This window comes from Nuphar pumila, chromosome 6 (genome assembly GCF_984573655.1).
Source record: "Nuphar pumila chromosome 6, dmNupPumi1.hap1.1, whole genome shotgun sequence".
Classification (NCBI taxonomy): domain Eukaryota; kingdom Viridiplantae; phylum Streptophyta; class Magnoliopsida; order Nymphaeales; family Nymphaeaceae; genus Nuphar; species Nuphar pumila.
Genome location: NC_143254.1, coordinates 124,112,354 through 124,138,687, shown reverse-complemented (window position 1 = coordinate 124,138,687; position 26,334 = coordinate 124,112,354). Strand labels below are relative to the sequence as shown.

Genomic DNA, 26,334 nt, shown 5'->3' with positions numbered 1-26,334 from the left:
GCAACTGGGTTTTGAAAATATCTCAGCAGAATGTTGCAGATCAACTAGAAAACCATGGAGACTGTAATATGGTACTTCAATTCCCAGTGTGCAACTGTGCATGTTGAAATTGTATTTTAGGGTGCTGGCAACGGGTGCTACTGGATGCTTCCATGTATTCATACATCATAAATTGTACATATATTATTATATATATTTTCTTTTTCTTCAGTGAAGTTCTCTCTCTCTCTCTCTCTCTCTCTCTCTATATATATATATATATATATATATATATAAGCTTGTATTTTGTACTGTCAACAATACCATACCATCAAGTAGCCCCATTGATTTTCTAATATTGGGTTGAATGTTTTGGAAATCTGATCATACAGAGGTATTCTGTAATAACCTCATTTTTTTAATTATTTACTTAAACTTATAGTAAAATCATATATATTTTTCTAAATTGGCCCGGGATCCGTGTTTCGGATCCAGGATCCATATATAAACATACGTATAATATATATATATATATATATATATATATATATTAGGGAAGAAACCATAATAATAATAGAAATATAATAGCAAATATATTAAATATACCTTAATGGTTGGATCCATATGGATCCAACCTTCGGATCCAATTTCTAGGCGAATCCGTGGATTCACGCTGCAAGTGAACCTCGGATCCAACTCACGGTTGGATCCCAGGTCTCGGTCTTGGACCCGGACTGCACCCCACGTACATACGGTAAGAAAAAAAAATGTAATATAAGGCAACCCGATACGGGTTGCCCAATAAAACGAAGTTGGTTAGGGTTTAGAGTGAACACTAACCCCCAAGGGGAAATCGCAAAGGGGGAGGGGGCCGGAGCTCAACCGCCAGAAGGACCATGTGCTCCTGCCTTTTCGGGTACCACCGTCCTCAAATAGGGGTCCCAAACCCCTTCTCTTCCACCCTTTGCCTCTCATCTCCCCCTCGAGCCCTTTTCGCGGCGCCAGGGCAATTGAGGGTTGTAGAAGCACTCCCACTCGCGGCAGCGGTAGGGCCACGGGAACCGGCGACCATTGCCTCGTAACAGCCACCTGCAGAGCGCCGGACGAGGTAGGTTTTCTGTTTTTTTTTCTTTTGGGTAGCCTATGGGTCGATCATGGGCTGGGGGTTGCTGGAAATCCATAGTAAAAGGAGGATTGGGGTTTGAAGTGCTTGGGAAGCCCCAAATCGTGAACTTTCGACAATCGGGTTTTTCTTCGATTTCGTGTGTGTATTTTGTTTCAAGGATGCACTGTGTTGTATCACAGCTCAACACTAGAAACTTTGAAAATCTTGTGGGGTTATCGTATGGATACAACGATGGTTGTTGTCGTGTAGAGCTAATCAACCAATATCTTTTGGTGTGACCGACCCATACTAAAAGAGGGGAGTGAACACAGATCGGTTTGATCTGGTTTGGGTATTACGGATATGCTCAAATAGATTTTTGTTTTGTTTTGTTTTTGTATTTCGATTTAATGAATAAAATCTGTGTGTTGAATTATATTTCCTGAAAGACGTTAATCCCTGTTCTGCGTGTATTACAATACACATGTTACTTGATCAACGTGTTTCAATTGGGGAATAGATTTTAAACTCTCTAAAGTAAATCTTGGTCGGCGTATGTGTAATGTTTTGAAGTGCGGCAGAATGGGTTTTGGTGGGCTATTTGATTTATTAGTCAGGATAAGGAAAATTCCTATTAATAAAATTTCATAATCTCTGTTATAAATCAACCTTCATTTATTTTGTCGAACTTTAGTTGGGGTCTTGATCACCATTTGCAATATCTTTTTCTTTCATTTTGGATCCTCATTCCTGTTAGTATGAACCAACCTTCATTTACTTTGTCGAAGTCTGGCATGAGTTCTTGATTGCCATTTGTAATTTGCTATATAGTTGCTGTAACCATCATTGCAGCCATCATTGTACACTTGCAGCTTGTTGTAACACACACGCATAATAGATTGGCTATATCGGGGCTGCATGTCTATAGCCTCTATGTGTTCGTTACTTTAAGAGCATTTGTAGTTGACAATACCCTGTACATTATGATTAGCATATGCTGATGTGCTGGTTATGTTTTATTAAAAAGACCCACATGCATGTGAATGTTTCTAGTTATGGGTTACATTATGTCCTGCACATAATGGGGTTCTGATTTTGCCATAGTTTCTGCTCATTATGTTTAACCTTGGTTAGTGACCAACATTTAAATAAATATCTGTGAATAGATTTCCATTTCAGGGTTGGTATAAGTATATGTGAGTTATTTGGGAAATCCTGCCAATGGGCAATATGAGTTGATTACCCGATGCAGTTACTTGGGCTATTAGCTTGTGTGCTATGTCTATAAAACTGATAAAAAACTTAATCTTAAATGTAGTGTGCCCGACTGGTTTAAAGGCACATGGGCTTGTGTGCTTGACTAGTTTAAAGGTACCGGAGCACTCTCAATGGGTCTATGCAATCAAATAGACAAAAATTTGGCTTGTATACCTTTGTAAGATCAGAAAGGGTGGGGATCTACTACTATGGTAGTAAATTTTGGAGAAACACTCCTGTACTTTAGGAAATTTAATTAAATGAAAAGATCAACCCACTCAGATTCGGGCTTACCTTGGAGAGGGTAAGTGGTACAAAACTTTGTGGGTATGTGTTTAATTGTTTCGAGCGGAAATGACTCGTTGGTCCCCAATCCTCGAAGTTGGGAGACCCAGACTACCAATGTGTCATAGGTGGTAGTTCTTTGTTTTTATGCAGAAGTTAGGGATGCATCATGTTTTGGTTTGGGCCTTTGGGAGGTTCTCTCGGTCACTAGCCACTCCCTTAGGATTTACAGTTTCGATTAGAACGTTTTGAGTTAATAAACCCCCAAATGTTCTCTTCCGTTACGGGTGATTCGGCCCACGGGATAATGAAAGATAAACATTTGAATTAGATCATCTTAGATATCACATCTGAGTAGGTAGTGATAGATTTACGATTTTATACATATACAGTTACTTGTGACATGTGAATATTTAATTTCAGCATACAATGAAATTTGTGTCTATGTGATATTTAAATTTTGCTAACGATATTACTTGCTAGTTAGCTTCGTGTTGACTATCGTGGTATAGATCCTTACTCTTTATCTGTATATGTTGGAAATCATACATGACACCCACTTCACATACTTGACACATGATATACTTGGAAAAAAAATTACAATAATTCTTACTCAGACAGTTGCAATTCAACTCCTATAAATTTATCATTTTTCAGGTGAAGAATAAAGTTCATGAGCGGCTGCGGGATGAGGCTTGGATCAAGATTTTGGATTTACTGTTCCCGAGATATTTTGGTTTCTTTTTTATTATTAGAACATGTCATTAAACTCTGATGTTATTATTCATTTGATGATGAAATAAAATAAATGATTTGGATTGCTCTCCATGGTAATGTTCCAGAATGCTTAACCTCATAGTATTTATTGTTTTCGCTGTTTAAAAAAAATCTCAAAAATATGGGTTAAGATTTTGGGGCGTTACATATTCTCTGTACTTTTTTTTAACACATTAAATTAAGAGATCTTAATGGTTTGGAGGGTGAGAAGGACTCGTATGATACAAACTTTCCTGGAGGCCTCGAGACTTGGGAAGATTGTCTAGTTGGAATGTTAGAATATTTTTCAAGTGCACATGGAAGATTAGACTCTTGTCGCCTGGAATATTGAGTACTAGTATCCCTATGAACTTCATTTTCAATATTATGATTAAGATCAATAATTCTTTGATCATCATCAAAGTTACATTCAAGGTCATATTTATCAGATGTTGATGTTAGATCTAGCAAAAAGAATTTAATTTTCTAAAATCAAAGAAGCTCTCCTTTTCAAGAAAGAAAACATTTCTAGACACATATAGTCTATTATTTTTGAAGTCAAAACATCTATAACCTTTCTGATTTTCAGCATATCCTAAAAAGGTACAGAGAATCGCACGAGGGGAAAGTTTATCATTTTTGTCAGTAAATATGAAACATTTGCACCCAAATATTCTTAGTCTAGAGTAGTCTTAAGAAATGTTCATAAGTTTTTCAATGGAAGTGATATTTTGTAACGAAGAAGATGACATTCTATTAATGAGATAGGTGGCAGTTAAGGCAACTTCTGCCCAAAAGTCTTTCGGGACTTGATTTGCTATTAATAAAGTTCTAGTGGTTTATATAATATGGCTATGTTTTTGTTCCGTCAATCCATTTTGTTGAGGTGTATAAGGACAAAATCTTTGATGTGTGATGCCATGCAATTTAAGATAATTTTGAAAATCTGTGGATAAAAACTCTTCCCTTGAATCTGTGCGAAAATAGCAATATCATTTTGAAACTTGTTTTTAACCATGTTATGAAAAGTTTGAAAGTATGAAAATACTTCAGACTTATGTTTGAGAAAGTAAATCCATGTATGTCGGGAGAAATCATCGACAAAAATAATATAGTAAACAAATCCACCTTTAGAAATTACTGGTGCAGGACCCCAAACATTCGAGTGTATTAATTCAAGTTGTCTTGAAGAGAAAAAGGTTCTGTTTTGAAATATAATCTTTTTATTTTTCCGAGAACACAATCTTTACAATCAAATGCTTTAGAGTTACAAATTTTTTCTAGATTTGGAAAATGTTGGATTTTGGCTATATGTGGGTGACCAAGTCTCTTATGCAACAGTTCCAACTCTATTATCTGAATATTATAACAAAAAGCTTTCTTCGACATTTCCAAAAAATCCATGTAATAGAGTCCTCCTCTATAGCCTTCTCCAATCAGCTTGCCTGATTGTTGATCCTGTACCCAACAACCATGAGAAGAAAAGAAAATATTACACCCATAATCAGAAATTTGAGATACAGATAAAAGATTTAAATTTAATTTTGGGAACATGTCTAATTTCTGGAATAGAAAATTTCTTTGTTTTATAAATTTTTTCAAAATTTTTTATTCCTTTTATTTCAAGAGAAGTCCCATCAGCTGTAAAGACCTTTGACGCACTTGTTTTATTTTTAACACATTTGGATAGACTTTGATTATTTGGAGTCGTATGAAAAGATGCACCAGAGTCAAAGAGCCAAGAAATTTTACCTGGATCAGAAAAAGATGAGGCTGCTGCGCTGGTTGAAGCTTCAGATGAGGAAGAGACACCTTTGATGAGAGGCTGAAGAATCTCCATTAGTTGTGCCAGGGAAACTTGTGCATCCTGATCTTTAGGCTCCGATCTAGCAATTGCAACTCTTTTTTCTCTCAGCTCTCGGTTCATGACAGTGATGACAAATAACTTTCTTCTTATCATAGTCACCATTTTGTCGGTTAAAGTGAGGAGGCCTATATGATCGAACATGATTCCCTGGTCTAGACATGGCTAAAACGGAATCGTCTTCAATTTTTGAAGAACCTTTTTGGAGACGATTTTCTTCCATTGTTAACTCTTCAATAGTTTCAACAATAGAAGAATTTTTTCCTCGGTGAAGGAGGGCCGATTTAGTGGTTTCAAATTTCGGCCTTAATCCAGTGATAAACTGGTAAAAATGTTGAGCATCGAGTTGTTTCTGACGAAGCTCAATGTCTTCGGCATAATGCCACTTTGGTTCTAAAAGGAAAAGTTTTTCCCAAAGTTCGGACAACCCATTGTAATATTCACGAATAGTTTTGTCTTCTTGTGTCATCATTCAAACTTTTTCTTAGAGGTTGCACACGTGTGCAATATCTTTAAGGGAATACATATTCTTAAGGTATTCCCATGCCTTATCAACATGATCAAATTTGAGCATTTTTTAATGTCAACACTATTGATAAGCCATGACATTATCTTCGCATGAGATATTCTCCATTCTTTTTATTTCTTCTCGTATGAGGCAAGAGCCTTGATTTTCTTTTCTTCCGATAGAGGGACCTTTTTATCTCTCTCCTTTTTAGTAAGAGATAGCTTAGGTTCCGAATTGGAACCATCCATAATCCCCCATAGACCTTTTCCCCATATATGGTGCTTCATGATTGAAGCCCATGTTACATAGTTCGTATCACTCAGTTTCATAGGCATAATGGTGAATTTATCATTGTCATCCATTGATTACAAGGAGAGAAGGAATAGAGATAGAAGAGAAACGAGAAGAGAAATGAAAAAGAAAGAAGAAAATACAATACGACAAGATGTGAAATCTTCCCCAATGAAGTGATAAAACACTTCTCTTCAAGTGGCGAATACTTTTACAAATGGGGCACGAAAATTGAGGCAGCTTTTCCTCAAGATCTAGTGCTTCCGCGGCTCTGATACCATGAAATGAAATAGGGATCTTCAAAACATGAGCTTAGATTCACAAGGGAAAGTGTCATGAATGACACTAAAGCATAACCCTTAAAAATGGTATAATTGAAAACAAAATAAAAATAAAAGGGTATTCTTTATTGATATGAAAAACCAATTGCTTAAGAAGCATTGGAATAGAATACAAGAGGGGTTGCACCCCTTTATATACACAGCTGAAAGAGGAGGACTCAATAGAGCTTTCGGACACAGTCCAACAACTCTAAATAAAGCTGTTGGACTGTGTCCAACAACTCCATTACTAGTCAAGTCTGGACAGGACTTGACTAGCAACAGTCATTCTAGTTCAAACTGAACTAGATGACATAAAGACAAAAAAATAAAAATAAAGGAAAAAAGTTACAGAAAAGAAATAAAAATTATATTTATATATATATGTATAGTTTTACATTTTAACAAATATTTCTCAAATGATTTCAAAAGTTATATTGAAAATAATGAGATTGTTCATCAAAGGTCTTGCCCCAAAGCACCTCAACAAAATGGGTTAGCCGAACGAAAATATAAACATATAATAGAAACTACAAGAAATTTGCTTATTTCTCAAAAAATTCCCAAAAGATTTTGGGCCAAAGTGTCTCTTGCATCAGTTTACCTTATAAACCGACTTCCATCCAAAAAATTGAATCAAATATCTCCATATGAAACTTTGTATAAAAAAGAACCCGATTATAATAGGTTACAATTTTTTTGTTGTAAATGTTTTGTCCTCACTGAAAAAAATGATAAACTATCTCCTAAAGCTATTCCTTGTGCATTTTTAGGATATTCGGAAACACAAAAAGGTTTTAAGTGTTATGATATAAAAAATGATAAATTATATGTTTCAAGAAGCGTAACCTTTTTAGAAAACATGAGTGGTTTTGAAGAACACAAAACTCATGAAGATAATGCCGATTACTCTTTCTTGTTTGAACTATTATCTAGAAATGAGGACTTTTTTAGCGATGATGAATTGAATAAGAATGAGGATATAAGTGCAAGTATTCCTCAACCCATCCAACATGAAGAAGAAATGACTGTTGAACCAATTACCTATACACATAGAGATAAAAGTACTTTTAAAAGTGCGATAGAGAAATATAGTGACCTTAGTGAACCTTCCAACCACTCTCGAAGAACTGAAAGATCTAGAAAAAATCCTTCTAGATTTATATCATATTAGTATTTTTCTCCAAAACCAAGGGCATGTCTTAGTGCCATTCACTCGTATCAAGAACCTAGAAATTTTGAAGAAGCTAAGGAAATGATAGAGTGTGTCATGAACAACGAACTTAGAGCCTTCAATAAAGCCAAAACTTGGGTCTTTCAATGTCTTCCAAAAGAAAAGAAAACAATAGGATGTAGATGGGTTTTTTAAGTCAAAACCAAGAGTGACGACACTCTTGAAAGATATAAAGCCCGCCTTGTCGCAAAAGGATATAGTCAAGAATACGACATTGATTATGAAGAAACTTTTGCCCTTGTTGCATGAATAGTCACTGTAAGATGTTTGATCACCATTGCATCTATTAAAAAATAGAACATTTACCAAATGAATGTTAAAAATGCCTTTTTAAATGAGGACCTTAATGAAGACGTTTACATGATTGCTCCTCCTGGCATGGTTGTGACAAAGGGAAAAGTTCTTCGCTTGCAAAAACCGCTCTATGGTTTAAAACAAGCTCCTAAGGCTTGGTATGATCGATTTAATGAAGTAATATGGTTTTACATCATGTTACACTGACATTGCTCTGTTTGTCAAAAAGTCTGATGCAGGTATTGTGATTTTACTATTGTATGATGATGATATGTTGATAACAGGTAGTGACATAAAGGGCATCAAAAGTATTAAAAACACTTTAAAAGAAAGGTTTGAAATGTCGGACTTGGGATATCTGACATACTTTCTTGGTATCGAGGTAGCCTACTCTCATAAAGGCTATTTTTTGTCTCAAACTAAACTTGCATGTGAGATTCTTGACTGATCAAGTATTACTTGATGATAAAATCTGTGAGATCCCTGAAATGATTGGATAAAAAATGAAGATCGATGATGGGACACTTTTGGAGGATCCCACTCCCTACCAACAACTCGTGGGGTCCCTAATGTACCTTAGCATCACAAGGCCAGACATCTCACATGTCGTGCACACTGCAAGCTAATTCTAGCATGCCCCTACATCCGTCTATATAGGCATCGTTCTACGCATTGTCAGATACATAAGGAGAACATTAAACAAGAGAGTTTTTCTTTCCTCATCTTCTGAGTTAAATTTAATTGCATATACTGACTCTGATTGGGGAGGTGACCCAAATAATCGTCACTCCACTACATGTTTATGTATTTTTTTAGGTGAATCTCTGATCTCATGGAGATGCAAGAAACAACAGAAGGTGTCTCTATCATCTATAGAAACAAAATTTCGAGCCATGGCCTCAACAACCATGAAAATTGTGTGGATTCATCAACTACTACAAGACATGGGGATTCAAGTCCAATGACCCACAAAGTTATGTTGTGATAATAAGAGTGCAATCTACATTGCTAAAAATCACACGTTTCATGAACGCACAAAGCATATTGAGATGGACTGCCACTACATTAGAGAAGATATTTGCAAAAAGTTATATATCTTCCTTACGTCACCTCAGAATATCAGTTGGCAGACTTCTTCACCAAAGCACTTTGCTCACCAAGATTCAACTTTCTTCTCGGCAAACTCTCGGTCATTACGCCCTAAGTTTGAGGGAGGGTGTTAAATTGTATCTCGTTTTATTACACACACACATATATATATATATATATATATATTTAATATCATGTAAACCCTCAGGGGTATTTTTGTCTTTTCCTCTTTTTATGCATATCCACATTAGTGTATATGTTTGTAACTTTCTTTTTTCTTTTCTTTTTCTTTTTCTTTTTCTTTTTCTTTCTTTCTTTTCTTTGTTGACTAAGTCAACTTGGAGGGGGTCTGTTATCGTTGCAAAATTCTTCCCTTCCCTGCGGGAGAGAGGGGAAAATGTTTCCGCCAGTCAAACTTGACCAGAGTTTGAAAATTGTTTTGAAATACTCGCCTCCGTTTTGAAATTGGGGAAAATATTTCGTGGAATGAGACTCGACCTGTCGGTATGAGGTTCGACCGTTCCTGGCGCCTTTACCAATGGTAATCGAACCAAGGACCAACTGTGTGCTTGACTTAGCTGAATTATCAAAATCGTGTTCTATCCTAAATGCACAGAGAATTCAGGCATGTGCTATGAAACTTTGTAAAATGTAGGTTGAAAAACATGATGTATGCTTAGAAAATGCTTTGGAGTTGAAAAATATTTCTAAGGCAAAAGATGAAAATCAATCTCTTAGGAAAACTCTGATAAAAGGATTTGAAATCTCAAGAAAGTTTATAAAGATTTGGGAAAATCATGAAGGAATGAGAATCCTGAAAAAATAGAAAGAATTCTTGAGAAAAGATAAACATTGAAAGAGAAAATGTTTGTCAGGAAAACTTCAACTGTGAGAATTTTCTTTGGAAAATGATTGAAGATTTGTAGGAAAACGATTTTGAGGAAGAAAATCAAATCCGAAATTGAAATTCTGGGAATCCTGGCCTCAAAGAATCGGAAATCGATTTTGACTCTGGAAAATGATGGAAAGTTTCATTTGAAAAATTGGAAATGAATTCTAAGATGAAATATTTTCCTAGAAAATCAGGGAAAACTTAGCTTGGGAAAATCAATCTTTGAAAACATTTTCAGAGCATCTTGAGAAATCGATTTTCTTGGAAAAAGATCTTTTTGACTTTATCAAAAGGAAAAGACTATGAGTTCATGATGCAAACTATCCTGAATGAATGAATGTCTTTTCATGAAAATATCTTTTCAGGAAAATATGCAGTTTTAGAATTAAACTAAGGTAAGATTACCACATATTCCGACTATTGCCGTAAATATGCTTGTAATTTACTCAGTTAATTCTAAAATATTTTGTAAAAATTGAAGATATGTAGTGAATTTTGGAAGATAGCCTAAGAGTATAGGCTCAGTGTGCCTAGTAGGAAGATGCTAGATTTGGGTCTCGTCCATATTCTGACTAGGGCCGTAAATATGGACTCCACCGAGTTCATCAACTCCCTAAGAGTTGGTGCATGTGCCATTCGTGTTCATCCACAGTGATTTTCAAAATAAAATGTATGAATCACATAATCAGGGTATTGCAGAAATTCAAACTATATGATATGCATCCTAATCTAAGTGAAAAAGTAAATCTCTTATTCCAAAGTTATATTTTATTACATTATTAAATAAAATAAAAGAAAAATAAAATTGCAGATTCCAGCTCCTTCCTTTGAATGTCTTTGCCAAACTTGAAATGGGGTTAGCTCGAATATGTGGGTTTTCCCAAGATTTTTCAATAATATCCTGAGATTATTGGTCTGAGTTGGATATAAACCCGATTTTCATACTTCCTTGACATTTGAATGATGCAAATGCATGAAGATCAGGTAATAAATAGTTTAAAATTTGGATTTGTGGTTAAAATGACCAAAATACCCCTAATATTGAGGTTATACCTTTAAAATCAGGGGTTTTGAAGGAGTTTTGCCAAAATTTAGGGATTTTAAAATGCAAATGGAATCAAACGATGATGAAATGCATGATGGCATGCTACTAAATATGATGGGACTGTAAAAATCAGAATTGACATTTGAAATTTGGCCAAAATAACGAATTTCGCTTGTTTTTCGCCCGTATCAGGGTCCCGCGGGAACCCTGATTTGAGGATATGTCTAAACTGATCATCAAACGATTCTCAAATCATGCCAAATTTGGTAGAAAACATCCCTCTATCCTTAGAAACAACATAGAATGATAAAATGTATGGAATGACATTAACGCAACAATGCAGAAATCCACCATAGAAATGTCTAATATTTTGCAGGTTGCTAAATGACATGAAAATGAACAGATTTGGGTTTTTACGGCACCGGGATTTGACCTAAGTTGAGTTCGGTAGCAGAGATTTAATTCTGACAGGACTGAAATCAATAGGATATGTTGTGAAAATGGATAAAAAATGATAATTGACCACCAGAATTTCCGAAAATTAAATGGAGAACCACTGACATGCATATGAACAACTTTTATTTGTATGGATTTGAAATTTGACTAACTGGTTGAGAAATAAAAATACGGTATTACACGCATAAACCAGAAGAGCAGATATAAATACCAAAACAGAAGATCGAAATAAAAAATACGAAAATGGCATGCATACTGTCTTAAAAATTACAAAATGTCAGAATCAAACAGAGGACATTTAGAATATGAAGTGCTCTTTTTACATATCCGGATTTGGAGCAATATTCAAAGAGAACTAGTTGTCTCAAATCGATCCTGAGTCTTAGAGGCTCAAATTGGGCTCTGACATGTGTCCCGAGCTCTCGATTTTTGTGAGGTAGAATAAAAATTCAGAAAAATCTGATAAAATCATATTAAATGCTAAACTCAATCTCGAGTTTAGGGCATTTTTTGGATCGGGAATTGGATCTCCCATTAGGGAGATCTAGATTTTACAAGTTGAGACCCAATGTTTTGAATGTTTCTGGGGTTTTAAAAGCTGATTTGGCATTTTGAAAATCGGGAGAAGCAAATGAACTCAAACGATTCTGATTTTTTTGCAGATTATCAGGGACAACTATTCACACGTAATATGATTTTTTGGCATTTTAAGAGAAAAATAAAAACATAAAATGATGCATGGACTGACTTAAAAAAACAGAGATATACGAATTTTAAACAGGCTTGACATAAACACTAAAAAAAGATCTAATTAACTCATGAAATATGCTAAATTAGCGAAATAAAATATGAACTAAACCTAACTAATGCATGAATGCTAGAAAATCATCAAGGAAGCATGATCCTACTTAATATATGTCATTTTATGGGAATGGTTCAATCCATCATTCAGACAAACCCTTTCTTTAAAACGAAAAATCCATGGGATTCAGTATGCAAATTGAAACAAGAGCATTATTTCAATAGAATCAACTCGAATGAGAGCTTACCTTGTGTTCTTTTACTGTTTTGAAGATTCAGAGACGGGCGGCTACGGGATGGCTCCTTGAGGATGGACTCCAGAGAGGTGCAGAGGAAGTGAGAGAATGAAGATGAAAAATGAATTGAGGGGTTCTCCAGGGGGGCGTGAGATGAGAGAGGGAGCTATCCAGGGTTCCAGATCCAAAAAGAAGAAGTCCCCTTCTTCAGGCAGGTTGATAAAATTTAAAAATCCATATTAAAAACTATCCAGATCATTTTCCTGAGAAAATCTTCAGAAAAATGGGAAGAATTGGCAATTTTAAAGACCCAGGGGGTTTGAAATCAATTTTGAAAAGTTAAAAACTCGAATCTGGATTGAGAATTTTGAAAATCAGGAGTTCTGGACCTCGAAATAACATGTTGTGCCGTGCAGTGATATGAAATGCTCATGTGATGATATGCAATGACATGTCTCAGGAGATTTTATACTGCATGAAGAACTGGAGATTTCAATCTCTTGATATGAATAAGACTTTGAGATTTTGTGACTGAAAATGATTTTGAGCAAAACAATAGAAATTTTTTGAGAATCGGGGATGAAATCTGGACTCCTGCGGGTCCGAGACAGAAAATGACCATATTGCCCTCTGAAGATCTTGGAAGACAGGCTGCAGTGATTGGTGGAAGTGTTGGGGATATGGGTGAAAATTTGGGCAAACTAGACGTTGGACACTCCAATGGTTAGATTTCTAACCGTTGGAGGGGCTCCAACGTCTAGTGGGAGCCCCTCCAAGGTTCTCTCTTCTTATAAATAGGGGTGAACCCCCTTCTTAAATGTCATTCAATGCTTGGAGCATTGTTCTCCATTGTTCAATAAAATTCTTTATTTTTTTGCATTTGTGTTCTCTTTTTGTACCTTGAGTACATCTTGTTCTAAGTGTTCTTGTGCCTTTGTGCACATTTTCCTTTGTGGTGGTTGTGCTTTTTATGCACATTATCTCTTTTAAGATATTTTCACAAGTGGTTCTTTGTTTGTGCACTATTTTGTATGTTTGTAAGCCCATAAGAGGCATCGGGTTATGCACTTGTTTCATTACATGGTATCAAAACCTTGGGCTATTGGAGCTTGTGGATTCAAGATCGTGTTTGTGTGGAAGGTTCGTGTGCTCGTGTAAAATCATCTGGGTGGAACCTTCATCAACATCCACTATTCTCTCTCTCTCTCTCTCTCTCTCTTCCCAATGGCCGACAAAGAGGTTGTGACCTTGTTCCCATCAAGTTTGATGGGAGCAACTCTAATATGTGGGTTATGGTGGTGAAAAGAATTTTAATGGGCAAGGAATTGTGGCAATACGTTATGGATCCCTCTTAGAACCCCAACCTATTCTTACAAAAATTACCATATAAGAAAATGAAGAATCTAAAGAAGAAACTCTAAGGGAGTTGAGAGAGAAAAAGTATTGTTGGATTACAAAAAAGCTTATAAAGAGTAAGAGGTGGGCCTCACAAAGGTCCTTTCCCTTTTTATGGGGAGCATGCATGAAGAGCCGTGCTCCAACATACTTGAGTTTGAAAGGTCGGACGAAGAATGGGAGTTTGTTAGGCAAACTTAAATCCAAAAAGATGTCGCTCACAAATGGGATCTAAGAGATTGGATCCACAATTGCAAACAAGCTGATAAGACCGTTAGAGAGTAATATAGTACTCTTAAAAAGCTTTGGGATCAAATGGCCAAATTAGAGTCAATATGGGAAACATCAAATGCTACTCTCCAAAGGAAGAATCAAATCCTTGAAGAGCAATTATTTCAATTAATGAGAGGCCTTAAATCCAAATTTGAACAAGTTCAGGTAAATATCATTTATAGGGAAAAATATCTTCCCTTACATAAAGTTTTGGCCCAAGTTTGTACGAAGGAGACAAGGTTGAACTCCATGTCTGAATCCAAAGAATCAAAATATAATGTGTTTGTCGTTTCTAGACAGGGGACTAACACCAATGCTTATAAACCTCCTCATTTATCCAAGCCTTACTACCGAAAACTTTACAATGATGATGCAAGAAAAAAGATAATATGTCAAATTTGCAGAGAAATAGGGCACATTAAGCTCTATTGCCCAAAATTCAAAGGAAGAGAAGAAATGAAAGTGGCATCCATAAGATCTTCTCAAGATGACAAGTGTACAACCGATGGAGATTCAAAATCCATTGGAACTATGACGCTGTCTTAACTCGTGGAAGCCCTACAACCACTTCTCAAATCCTCCTCTTCCTCCATTTTAGCAGTCGTGGTCTATACTTTATCTCCTCCCAGTAAGTTTTTTTGGCTTTTAGATTTTGGATCTTCTTTTTACATGACCCCAAATGAATCTTTACTTTTTTTATTGTAGCACTAATTCAACGAAAACATATGTTTTTACCGCCAATGGGTCCTCTCTTGATATTAAGGGTATTGAAAATTTTAAAATATTTTCATTCAAAAAATTAGATTTGTTCCTAAATTAAATTTGAATCTTATTTCTGTTTTTCAAATTATTGACCGTGGGTATAATGTATCATTCTCATCAAACCAATGTTGGGTGTAGGATCTCCGATCAAATAAGCAGATTAGGGAAGGCCATAGAGAAGGGGATCTCTATTATATGGATCAACTTGTTCTTTCAAAAGAACCTTTGTGTTATAATGTGCAAAATGTGGACATTGTTTTATGGCATCAAAGGCTAGGTCATCCTAGCATATCTAAACCGTATTATGTACCAGATTTGAAATATTTTTGTAATGAAGAATTTTATTGTACCGATTGCATTCTTGGCAAAATGAAAGCTCTTTCTTTTCCCACTACAATTTTTTCTCATCTCAACCGTTTGAATTAGTGCACTCAGACGTATAGTGTCTCACTCTTATTCCTTCAAAAAAAGGTTATTCTTACTGTGTGATATTTGTGAATGATTATTCTAGATTTACTTGGATTTATTTTCTTAGGCATAAACATGAAGTTTTTGGAATATTCAAAGTTTTTCGTAACTTTGTCAAAAATTAATTTAAAACTAATATATCTTTCGCCCTGATTTAGGGAGAGAATTTATGTTAAATAATTTCAAAGAATATCTTGAATCAAATGAGATCTTCAAAGATCGTGGGCCTATGCTTCTCAACAAAATGGTTTAGACAAAAAAAAGTTTAGGCACATAATTGAAACTACGGACACTTCTAATTTCAAAACATGTTCCAAAAGAGTTTTAGGCCGAAGCCTATTTAACCGTCGTATATCTTATCAATAGACTTCCATCCACCAAACTTCAAAATATTTTTTTCTTATAAAGGACTTTTTTAAAATCTCATGATTATTCTAGACTAAGGTCTTTTGGATGCAAATGTTTTGTTCTTACCGACAAAAATGACAAGATTTCTCAAAAAGCTATACCATGTGTTTTTTTTTGTATGTAGAAAAAAAAATGATTTAAGGTGTTATGACTTTGAAAATAACACTTTATGGATCTAGAAATGTCTTTTGTTGAAAAAGGAATTTTTTTGAACAAGGTATGCCTAAGAAAGTCAATGACTATTTTTTGCTAGAATTGCTTCCTAAAAGTAATGATGATTCTTTGAGTATTGATATTCTTGATGAAGAACCCCAACAAAATATTCCTGGTGGTGTTAATAATGACATAGACAAAAATGAACCTCTAGTTATTCAACACTATAGAAGAGGTAATAATAGACAATCTAGTGCTTTAAAAAAATATTCTAACATTGAAAATTAGGAATTTAATACCCTTAGAAGATCTAATAGAGCATCTAGACCCCAGACAAATGTGTCATATGAGTCATTCTCTCTTTAATATAGAGCCTGCCTAGCTAAAATATTTTTCTATTTCAAACCCTCTATATATAATCAAGCAAAAAATTGTCCTGAATGGATAAGTGACATGAATGATGAGCTAGAAGCTTTTGAAAAATCAGATACATGGGTTTTGAAAGAACTCTTGAAAGAAAAAAAGACCATGGGATGTAGACGAGTGTTTAAAGTAAAGACTAAAAGTGATGATACTCTTGAAAGATATTAGACTAGGTTAATAGCCAAAGGCTATTCCCAAGAGTAAGGCACAGAGTTACCAGAAGTGCCCCTATAGTAGGGGAAGCACGCTTCCCCGATACGCGTTTCGAAAGTGCGAAACGTCGTGCTTCTGAAACGTGTGGGGAAGCGTCCCCTTTTTTTGGGAAGCACACTAACCTTTTATGGGAAGCACGCTTCCCTCACTCTTCCCCCTCGCTTCTCTCTTTTTTCCATTTTATTTTTTATTTTTTTCTTCTTTTTTCGCTTCCCCTCGCTTCCTAGTTCGCTTCCGGTTTGCTTCCTAGGTCGCTTCCGAGACAGTTCGTGACTCGCTTCTAAGTAGTCCCACACTTCCCGCTTCCTAAAATTTTGAAAGTGTCTCGCTTCCCGCTCTTGCTTCCCGTATCGCTTCCCGCTCCCGCTTCCTCGACTGGCAACCATGGTATGACATAGACTATGATGAAATTTTTGCGCCTGTAGCTAGGATAACTTTAGTTAGAACCAGGGTTACCAAAAGTGCTGGTAGGAGTGGGGAAGCGTGTTTCAAAAATACGAAACACTACACTTCCGAAATGCGCAGGGAAGCACCCATTTAAATTAAGAAGCGCACTTCCCAGTTAACAGGAAGCACTCTTCCCAATATTGGGAAGCAAGTTTTCTTTATTTTTTAATAATTGGACAGTTTTACCCTCTAATTAAATGTTTTTTACCAAAAAAAAGAAAACATATTTTTTGTAAGGTCAAAATGGTAATTTTCTGTGAAAAAACCCTAAATCGCATAGGGTTTCTTCATTTACAACACAACACAACTCTCTCTATCTCTTATTGGTTCTCGACCATCTACACTGATATCCGAGCCTCCTTTGGCAACCTCTAAGCTTCTGACTTTCGACAATGGCGATGGGCACCCTCAGGTACCTCTCTCTCTCTCCCTCTGTCTCTCTGACTCTAACTCTCCCCTCTTCCTCTCTCGCTCGCTCTGACCCTCTTCTCTCTGATTCTCGCTCTTCATCTCTCTCTCTCTCTATATATATATATCATTCTCTCTCTCCATCTCTCTCTCTCTGTTTCTCGGTGGTCGACGCCATTGCCATCAATATAATGCCCCAAAATTTCAAACTTGTGAACCTTTCAGAAAACAGGCAAGAGACTAAAAGAAATTCTTTTTCCTTTAAGAGTTTGTTTATGTAATCAGCGTAAGATAATTCTTTTGTTGAATTTAGAAAGGCAAGCTGACAACTTCGGGCACGTTAGCTAAAAGAACCAAAATTCACTACACATGATACTTGCAAAACACTTGGAAAAGCCACTTTCATTTAAAAAAGTTCCCAAATAGTACAAATTTGGATATCCAAAGCAAAATCTGTGACAAAACCCAAAAACGTCCAGCACGCGAGCTAAGAGCAGGAGAAGGAAATCTTGAAGCCATCTTGCCTTCTCACGTGGTGTACCTAATCATCACCTATACCCATAGAATGAGTTAGTTTCGCGAAAAACTAGTAGGTACACAAGAGAGACTACAAGAAACTGAATTAAGAGCATTTAATTCAGCATGCTAAGCAGTTTAAAACAGATCAACAGTTAAACAGGTAATCTGTGCAACTGTCAAACGCAACATGACGATTCATTTTATAGTAAGTTGTGAACTACCACGCAACTAGCAAGTCTTATGACCCATCAACCAGTGTGAACAAACTTATGTTTCGATACTACTGGTCTGCGGGTACGCGCAGACAAATCGTAGAAACAACTGAGACTAGTTCGGGCGTCTGTTATTCTATGTATTTTCAATAACCCGAATAGCTAGTTGAGTCCGCTTCTAAGGGGACGACTTTAGCCGATAGAGGATTCCCCAAAAGCAGGTACATGTCAACAGATGCATCCAACTGCTGTAGAAGTCTATGGGATCTATCACCTAGGATAATGTCCGGTAGTCCCTTTCCCTAACTCCAATGACCGGGGAGGCCGGATCTTTGCCCGTGGGGTGGTTATTAACAACTTGTCCATTGGAGTGTGTATCGCTCTGTCCTCTTTCTTGACAGACTACAAGAAACAAATGAGTGCGTCAGGGGTAAATTAACTGATGACTCATTCTATATGCTCTAGTCTTTTGACCAAATGAGCATCATACCTATGAAGGCGATCTCATTTTTATGTGTTTACAGCATTGTGCATTTAACACTGTTCGAGGTCGCACGACCGTCTCATCCGATCATTACAGTACTAGCGTGTAGTGCACGACTACAAGTACTCTAAGATGAAAGGGGTATAGTTCCTCAATAGGAGCCTCAACAAAAGTGTTTCACAAAGATGTAATGTTTCTCAAACTTTACTTTTGACATTATTTATCTTTTGAAGCAGGCAACAGATTATGCCAACATTTGGCATGCGATTTTCTAGAATCTCATCCGCTATCGTGATATCTACATGCCTCACATGACTCGATAACGACCTCGATGAACGAGATATGAGTTTCTTAATAGAATCCCCGCTAAGAAGTTCGCTCAAGCCCCAATTTGGGGTTACCCGAGATATGTCGAATAGACGAACATAACCAACTAATCATATCCTTCCAAATATTTTGATTTGGGCAGTCTTTGATGCTTTTGCGCAGCTCCCTAAATTCTCAAGTCTACTTTGCAAGACTGCTCACTCGAAAAGCCAGGATCTCTGCTAGAGATTCCTCTCCTTAGACGAGGATGTATTGTTAAGCTCCTGACTCAACTCTTGTCACAAGAGGGACAATGGTAAATGCCTCTTGCATCCTCCACGAGATTGCCTTTTACAGAACATGCATTAAGCGAAAACTTAAGCGTCATCTGCAATGACAAGGCAATAATGAAACATTTGAAAAAGCATATCTTTCCAATGGATTTTAGAGAAAACTAATTCAAACTTCAGAATTATCTTTGATAGAGCAAATACATAATCCAAGAAAGTCATATCCCAAGCTACTTGTCGGCTGCTCGTTATTTTCCAATGGATTTGGTATTGGCATGGCGCTTTGCTTTGGTTTATCAGTCATTGAAGATGCACAATTTTTTCTGGTTTGAGTTCATTTTCCTTCTTCATGAAATGGATCTTAAATTGGTATAATATATGTTATATGGTTTTAGGAGCCATATTCATCTAAATTTTAGGATACAGTAGTATGCATTTGGTCAACAAACTTTCTCGCTTCATGTTGATTCGAGATTTTATATGTTAGTTATTAACCATTTTTTATATCATAAGTGAATGATGGCTTTCTTTTTTCTTCTCTGCTTTGCAGTATGAAAAAGATATTGCAGAATGCTTACGACAAGCTATGTCCAGAGCTATGTCACAGGGATTCGGCCAGACAAGTGCCGCACCCGCATCGACGCGATGCGATGGGGGTGCGTGTGGGGGTGCGGCACCGGATGCGGTCAACTCGACCCTGGGTGCATTGACCGTACCCAAGGTCATTTTGGTCCAATTTTTTTGATTTTTTTTATAAAAAAATTTGCCCTGTGAAATGGGCTGCTGAATTTAAAAAAAAAAATCTGCTGACAGCTGACCGCGCAGCGGGACTCGCCCCTTGCTGGATTTTGATTTTGGCCTTGATAGCTTCGGTCTCTTTAGAGTCGCCTATTCCCTGACGAGGACTTCCAGATTCTTCACCTCTCCCCACCCCTTGCTGAATCCCTGCAGGTAGTGATGAGAGAATGAAAGGACGGAACAGCCGATGTCTGCTTGTTGCTGCTGCTCTTGTTTTATAAAGGGGGCACTTGTGTCCACAATATTTGACGAGCTTTGTTGGCATCCCATGTTGGTTAACTTGGAAATGATGATGATCCATCTTCCTCAAAAATTAAAACCAAAATTCAAGAGCCTTTTGAAGTCTTTATCCTTCAACCATCCAGATCTTTCTTCCTCAAGGATTTTCTCTCTCCATAATAAATGATAATGGTGGTGGTAGCCTTGGTGGCTATTACTATTCACTTTTCTCCTGACGAGACGGGTGCTCTAGCCGTAGCCTGGTGTAGACCTCTCTTTTCCACATGTTAAATCCAATAAATTTCTTTTAGCTGTCATCCAAAGTCCAGACTGAAGATCTGTGTGCAACTGTATATAAAATGCAATTTGAAGAACCCTAGGCAGTGGCGTGGCAGTGGAGCAGTAGGCCTCGTGAAGACTCTCTCCCCAACAAACCACATCAAACCTTTCGCTTATATTTTTTTCGTGAAGACCAGGGAGTTTCAGACATGATTGAATCATGACAGTCAGCAGAATCCAGCAGGCTGGGTCGATCAAATTGCCAATCCTTTCGGTTCATCAATTTTGTCCCGTTTGTGCCAAAGTACACAACAAGCAGAACGTGGGTAACAAGTCTTCAAACAAACACACCAGCAAAAAAAAACTGGTTATAAGTATATATATATATATATATTTTGCCGCACCCCCGCACCCAGTTTTTTTGGAAGTGCCGCATCCCCGCACCCGCACCCATGTGACATAGGTCCAGAGTAGGACTGAATATGCTTGAAATTAAATTTTTTAGTGCTTAAATGTATAATTTGTTTTGTGCATTTAAAAATTTAACCATATCTCCATGTAATCTTTTTGTTTATTGATTTTTTTATCTTGCAAAGATCGCAACCTTAAATAACAAGTCAATTGATTCATTTCTTGAAAAAAGGTATACTTCTTAATCAAATTTATTAGTTTTCTTTATGTATTATTTATTAAATGCTTGGATGCATTTGTTAAATGGTTGCGACAAGAATATGAATTATGACTTTTTCTTGATGTATTATTTATTAAATGCTTGCAACATGATGCATTTATTAAATAGTTGCAACAAGAATATGAATTTTTCTTGATGTATTATTTATTAAATGTTTGAAACATGATGCATTTGTTAAATGGTTGCAACAAGAATATGAATTGTGATTTTTTATGTATTATTTATTAAATGATTGAAACAAGATGAATTTGTTAAATGATTACACTTACCTATATGATTCAGTTTTGAGATTAATAGATCAATTTTAATGTTATTGACTTATGTTTTATTTTGTTAATGACAACATAAGTCCTATATTTTGATAAATTAGAAAAATATATAATTAAATTTTCGTTTCCCTTTCGATTCCTATTCACTTTCCACTCAAGACCGCTCCCTCTTTGTCTCCCTTTGAATCTTGGTTCGCTTCCGGTTCACTTCTCTTCTCGCTTCCAAAACGATTCCTGGTTCTCTTCTAGGTCATTCATCGCTTCTCGCTTCCTAAAATTTTAGAAGTTCCTCACTTCCCAGTCCCGCTTCCTCGACTGACAACTCTGGTTAGAATCCTCATAGTCGTAACTGTTATTAGGAATTGGCCCATCTATTAAATGGTGAATTAAAAAAGAAGTCTATATGGTTTGAAAGGTTCTTTACTTAAGAGAAGCTTTATATGGTTTGAAACAAACTCCTAAAGTCTATTATGATAGATTCAATTCTATTATAATTATGCTTAGTTATAAATCCTATTATATTGAAAGTGTTATGTCTATTAAGAGATCTGACGTAGGTATTTTTATTTTACTTCTCTATGTGAATGACATGATCATTACAGTGTAAACAATAAGTCAATTACATTAAAAAAAAATTTAAACAAAATTTTGAAATGACTGATCTAGGAATCCTTAAGATTCTTTTTGGAGATTGTGGTAACATTTTTTGTGTTTATTTGCTAACTTAATCTAAGTTTTCCATTGAGGTTATGGACAAGTCTAAAATTACAGATGAAAAGAGGGTGGACAATGCTGAAGTAATCAATGAAAAGATAAAGATAAATGATGTAATACCCTCGAATGATTGGGGCTCTCACATATTTAACAATTATTTGATTTGATATTTCTCATGCAATGCATACAACAAGCCAGTTCTAACACTCTCCTACTTTCATGCATATCAGTGTTGTTATGGGATTTATTCAATATTTATAAAATTCCATTTCGAAAGGCTCTTTATTATCTTCCTCCTCTCCACTTGAATTAATTGCATATTCCGACTCTAACTGGGGAGAAAATCCTAACAATAGATATTCAACTACTGGTTTTTGCATTTTTATAGGTGATTCGATGGTATCCTGAAACTGTAAGAAGTAACAAAAAGTGTCTCTATCATAAACATAAGCTCAATACCACGCCATGGGTTAAAAAGATTGTTGGAAGATATAGGGGTGTATGCAGTCACCCTCCAAGTTATGTTGTGATTACAAAAGCGCAAACTACATAGCCGGTAATAAGATGTTTTATGAAAGAACCAAACATATCGAGATGGTTGCCACTATATTTGCGAAGATTATCTAAAAAGACTATCACACTGCCTTATGCAGCATTAAAATTCCAGTTGGCCAATTTTTTCACAAAAGCGCTTCCTTCTCCCCGGTTTTACTTCTTACTTGACAAACTTTCGGTGATCGCACCGTAAATTTGAGGGAGAGTGTTAAAGTTGTCTATGTATAGGTATATATATACCTATTGAATGTAGGTATATATACCTAGTTATTGTGTTTGTACATATATATATATATATATATATATATATATATATATATATATATATATATATATATATATATATATATATATATATAGACTAAGGCCTTTAATTTCATTTTACTAGCTCGACCTAAATGACAAGAATGGTCATTACCGTATGACCAAAGCTGTAAAAATTATTTTATCAACTATATAATTTTTGGCATTTTTTCAAAACTTTGGTTTCTTTTGCATTTTTGTTGAGCAAGTATAAGAAAAATCAACCATTTATTACACACAATATATTAAAATAAATAAATTTATTATAATACAATTATTGATTTTTTAATACTATATATATAGTAGGTGGTATATGCTTACCGCCAGCCTACTAGGTTTTGAAGGTTTTTTTTTCTTTCTAAAATCTGATCATAAAGATGTGATCTACGTGCTTGATTTTATAGGAATAGACTCTTAGATCATCGGACACACACAGGTAGGTTTTTATAAGATTTAAAAATCAATGGTGTACAATTTTTAAAAATATTTAATGCTTAAAAAATCATATTTTTTATTGAAAAAACATAATTCAAGCTTCATTTCCTGACAAATCGACCATGCCAAACATATACACGGTTAGATTTGCGAAAAACAACTAGAAAACATCTATTCACTTGTGGTAGACTAAAAGAGTGGTACACAGCTACCATCTACTCTACATATATAGTAGGTGGTAGCTGCCTACCGTTAGTCTATCGGGTTTTTGAAGGTTTTTTTCATGTTTTTTCTTAAATCTGACCGTGTAGATGTGTCTACATGACTGATTTTTATAGGAATCGTCTCTTTTATCGTTCGATTCCTAATGCATGTAGGTTTTTATTAAAAAATGTCAGTCTAAGATTTTTACAAATATTCAATGCTTCAAAAATCATATTTTTTATCAAACAATTATTATTCAAGTGTCACGCTATGGATAACGATCAAGCTATCATCCATCTACAAAAATTTAGTCACACCATTAGGCTAAGAGTGAAAGGTGAAACTACAACACAAAATGAAGCAAGTCAACCAAGTAACAGAAAAACAAAAAAAAACAAAAAGGTGAATATAAGGAAGGGAGAGGCCAAACGGCTCTTATCGCCAACACCTACTTGCCATGCTGGAATAGTTATCATTATCATTAGGGGTGTCAATGGGTCAGGTTTACCCGAGTAAACCCGACCCATATCAAACCCTATAGGATCCGGGTATGGTGATAAATAAGAAGATTTGTGAATCCAAGTATAGTTTGTGAAATTTTATACCAAACCCGGGCCCAACTAGAGTTTTGATTAAGACTCACAAATTTTCAATGTAAAAATGATAAAAAAATATTATTTTATCGGGAATGGCTAAGGTCTGGTTCATGTAGTTTTTATTGGGTATGGGTATGATTTCTCTTATAGTGGGTCCGATTAAACCCGGGTTCGGACCTGATACTATACCCAAAAATCGGGACCAAGTCTGGTTCCACATGGATCTGAACCAAACCTGACCCGTTGACACCCCTAATTATCATGTTACTGGGCTTTTAAAGCGTGTGTTTTTTATGAATGAAGTTATGCACGTATCTTTTCTTGTAGACGTAGGCGACAAGCATTGAACCATGTTAAACTAGTCTCCTTTATTTTCTCTCTCTTCTTTCTATTTTTCTTTTTATTTTTGTTTTTGTTTAAAATCTTTGCTGAAATGTTGTATATGCCATTAACATGTCCTTACAGGACAAGTTTCTCCCAACAATAGAGCATTACAAAAGTTTGCAAGTTGTAATTGTGTTTGGATTCCCAAAATAAGCAATCTTCTTGCTTGAAGGTTGGTCCAATTGGGAATTACTCTCAATGGTTTTCTCTCTCTCTCTCCCTTATCTCTTCTTCCTCTCTATCACACCAGTGGTTGTTTCTCTATTGGTGGTGCAGTTAAGAGGAGAAAGATGATCATCAAGGAGGAGGAGCTCTCTACGATTTTGGTTTTCGGCTTTTGTGGTAGGTACAGTCTAACTATGAGTGTATGTATGATGCTAAAAAGCATGAGCATGTTAGATGTGATTCGCAGATGCATAAATAGGTATATGTAAATCCACTTATGATCTGTTATATTTTAGAGTGTGGAGGTTTTCAATAAATCGATATATGTTTTTGAAAAACCATTTTTGAAAGAAAAATATATTTTGTGTGTTTACGAATATAAATTATGATTCTGTATTTTAGCATGTTAAATATGTTTATGCATTGATTGAATTAAGTTTTGATATATTAGAAATCCAAAGTGCAATAGAGTCCACAATAGACAGTTGTGCCCCGTGACACAGGCATCTATGTTTACTGCAGAAAGATGAGTCACTATATCTGACAGTTTCACAAGAAAGAAGCAGACGATAAGAGACGAGCAGCTTGAGGAGCTCAGCCTCAACAAACACTACAACAACAGGCTGGGCAGAATAGGGTGGCAAGCCATATCTATGCCATCACAACCGATTAGTTACAGCACAATGATTTGGTGTAAAGTACGATATTGATGCTTGTCAAGATGCTTTAGTCTTGTTTGACTATGTACTAGCAAATCAATCACGTCAAACACAGTTGTATAGTTCGATTTATGAAAAAACTACTCAAAAACACATACTGGCTAGTAGTAGGCTGGTGGTAGGCTAGAAAAGTGGTAGGCAACCACCAACCTACCAAGATTTTGAAGGGTTTTTCCTTATTTTCTTTAAATCTGACAATGCATGTGTTTTTACATGCTTGATTTTATATGAATAAACTCTTAGATTATCTTATTCTGATATTTAGATAGGTTTTTATTAGGTTTAAAAATTGATGGTCTAAAATTTTGACAAATATTTAAGGCATAAAAATTATATTTTTTTCATAAAAAAAACATGATCTAAGTGTCGTTTACTTGTAAATTGATCATACCGAACACATATGCAGAATCCTATTATAAAAAACCTACCTTAAAATACACCATTTTCTTGTGATAGACTGGTGGTAGGTCCACACTTTTTCCTACATAGGAGAACATCTTATGTTCAAGAAAGCATCCTTATGTCTAGTTATTGACAATAAGAGAGAGAGAGAGAGAGTGTGTGCAACCTTGGCAACAATTTTTTTTATAGTCAAGCTGGGGTTAGGTAGACCAATTAATTCAAAATTAGCTATAAACACGATGATATACAAAATTCACCCTTCAAGCAAAGGTGTCAGCCTTGGGGTGATCCTTCAAAGTGTTGGTTATCCCCCTAACCTTGACAACTTTTTCTTGGCTTAACTTTTACTCAATCTTACTTTACTTAAAAAAAAAGGGTTCTTTGCGAAATAAGCATTTAGGATACATTTGATTGTGTTTTTTGAAAAG

General features: G+C 35.7%; 1 long non-coding RNA gene across 1 annotated transcript; it reads left to right on the top strand.

The window, feature by feature from the left end:
- The first annotated feature begins 837 nt into the window (after positions 1-837).
- On the top strand, positions 838-25,742 carry LOC149836031 (uncharacterized). The gene is made up of 4 exons (XR_016432674.1): positions 838-1,087; positions 24,702-24,792; positions 24,897-24,962; positions 25,308-25,742. It is a non-coding gene; the product is annotated as an uncharacterized LOC149836031 (long non-coding RNA).
- The last annotated feature ends 592 nt before the right edge of the window (positions 25,743-26,334 follow it).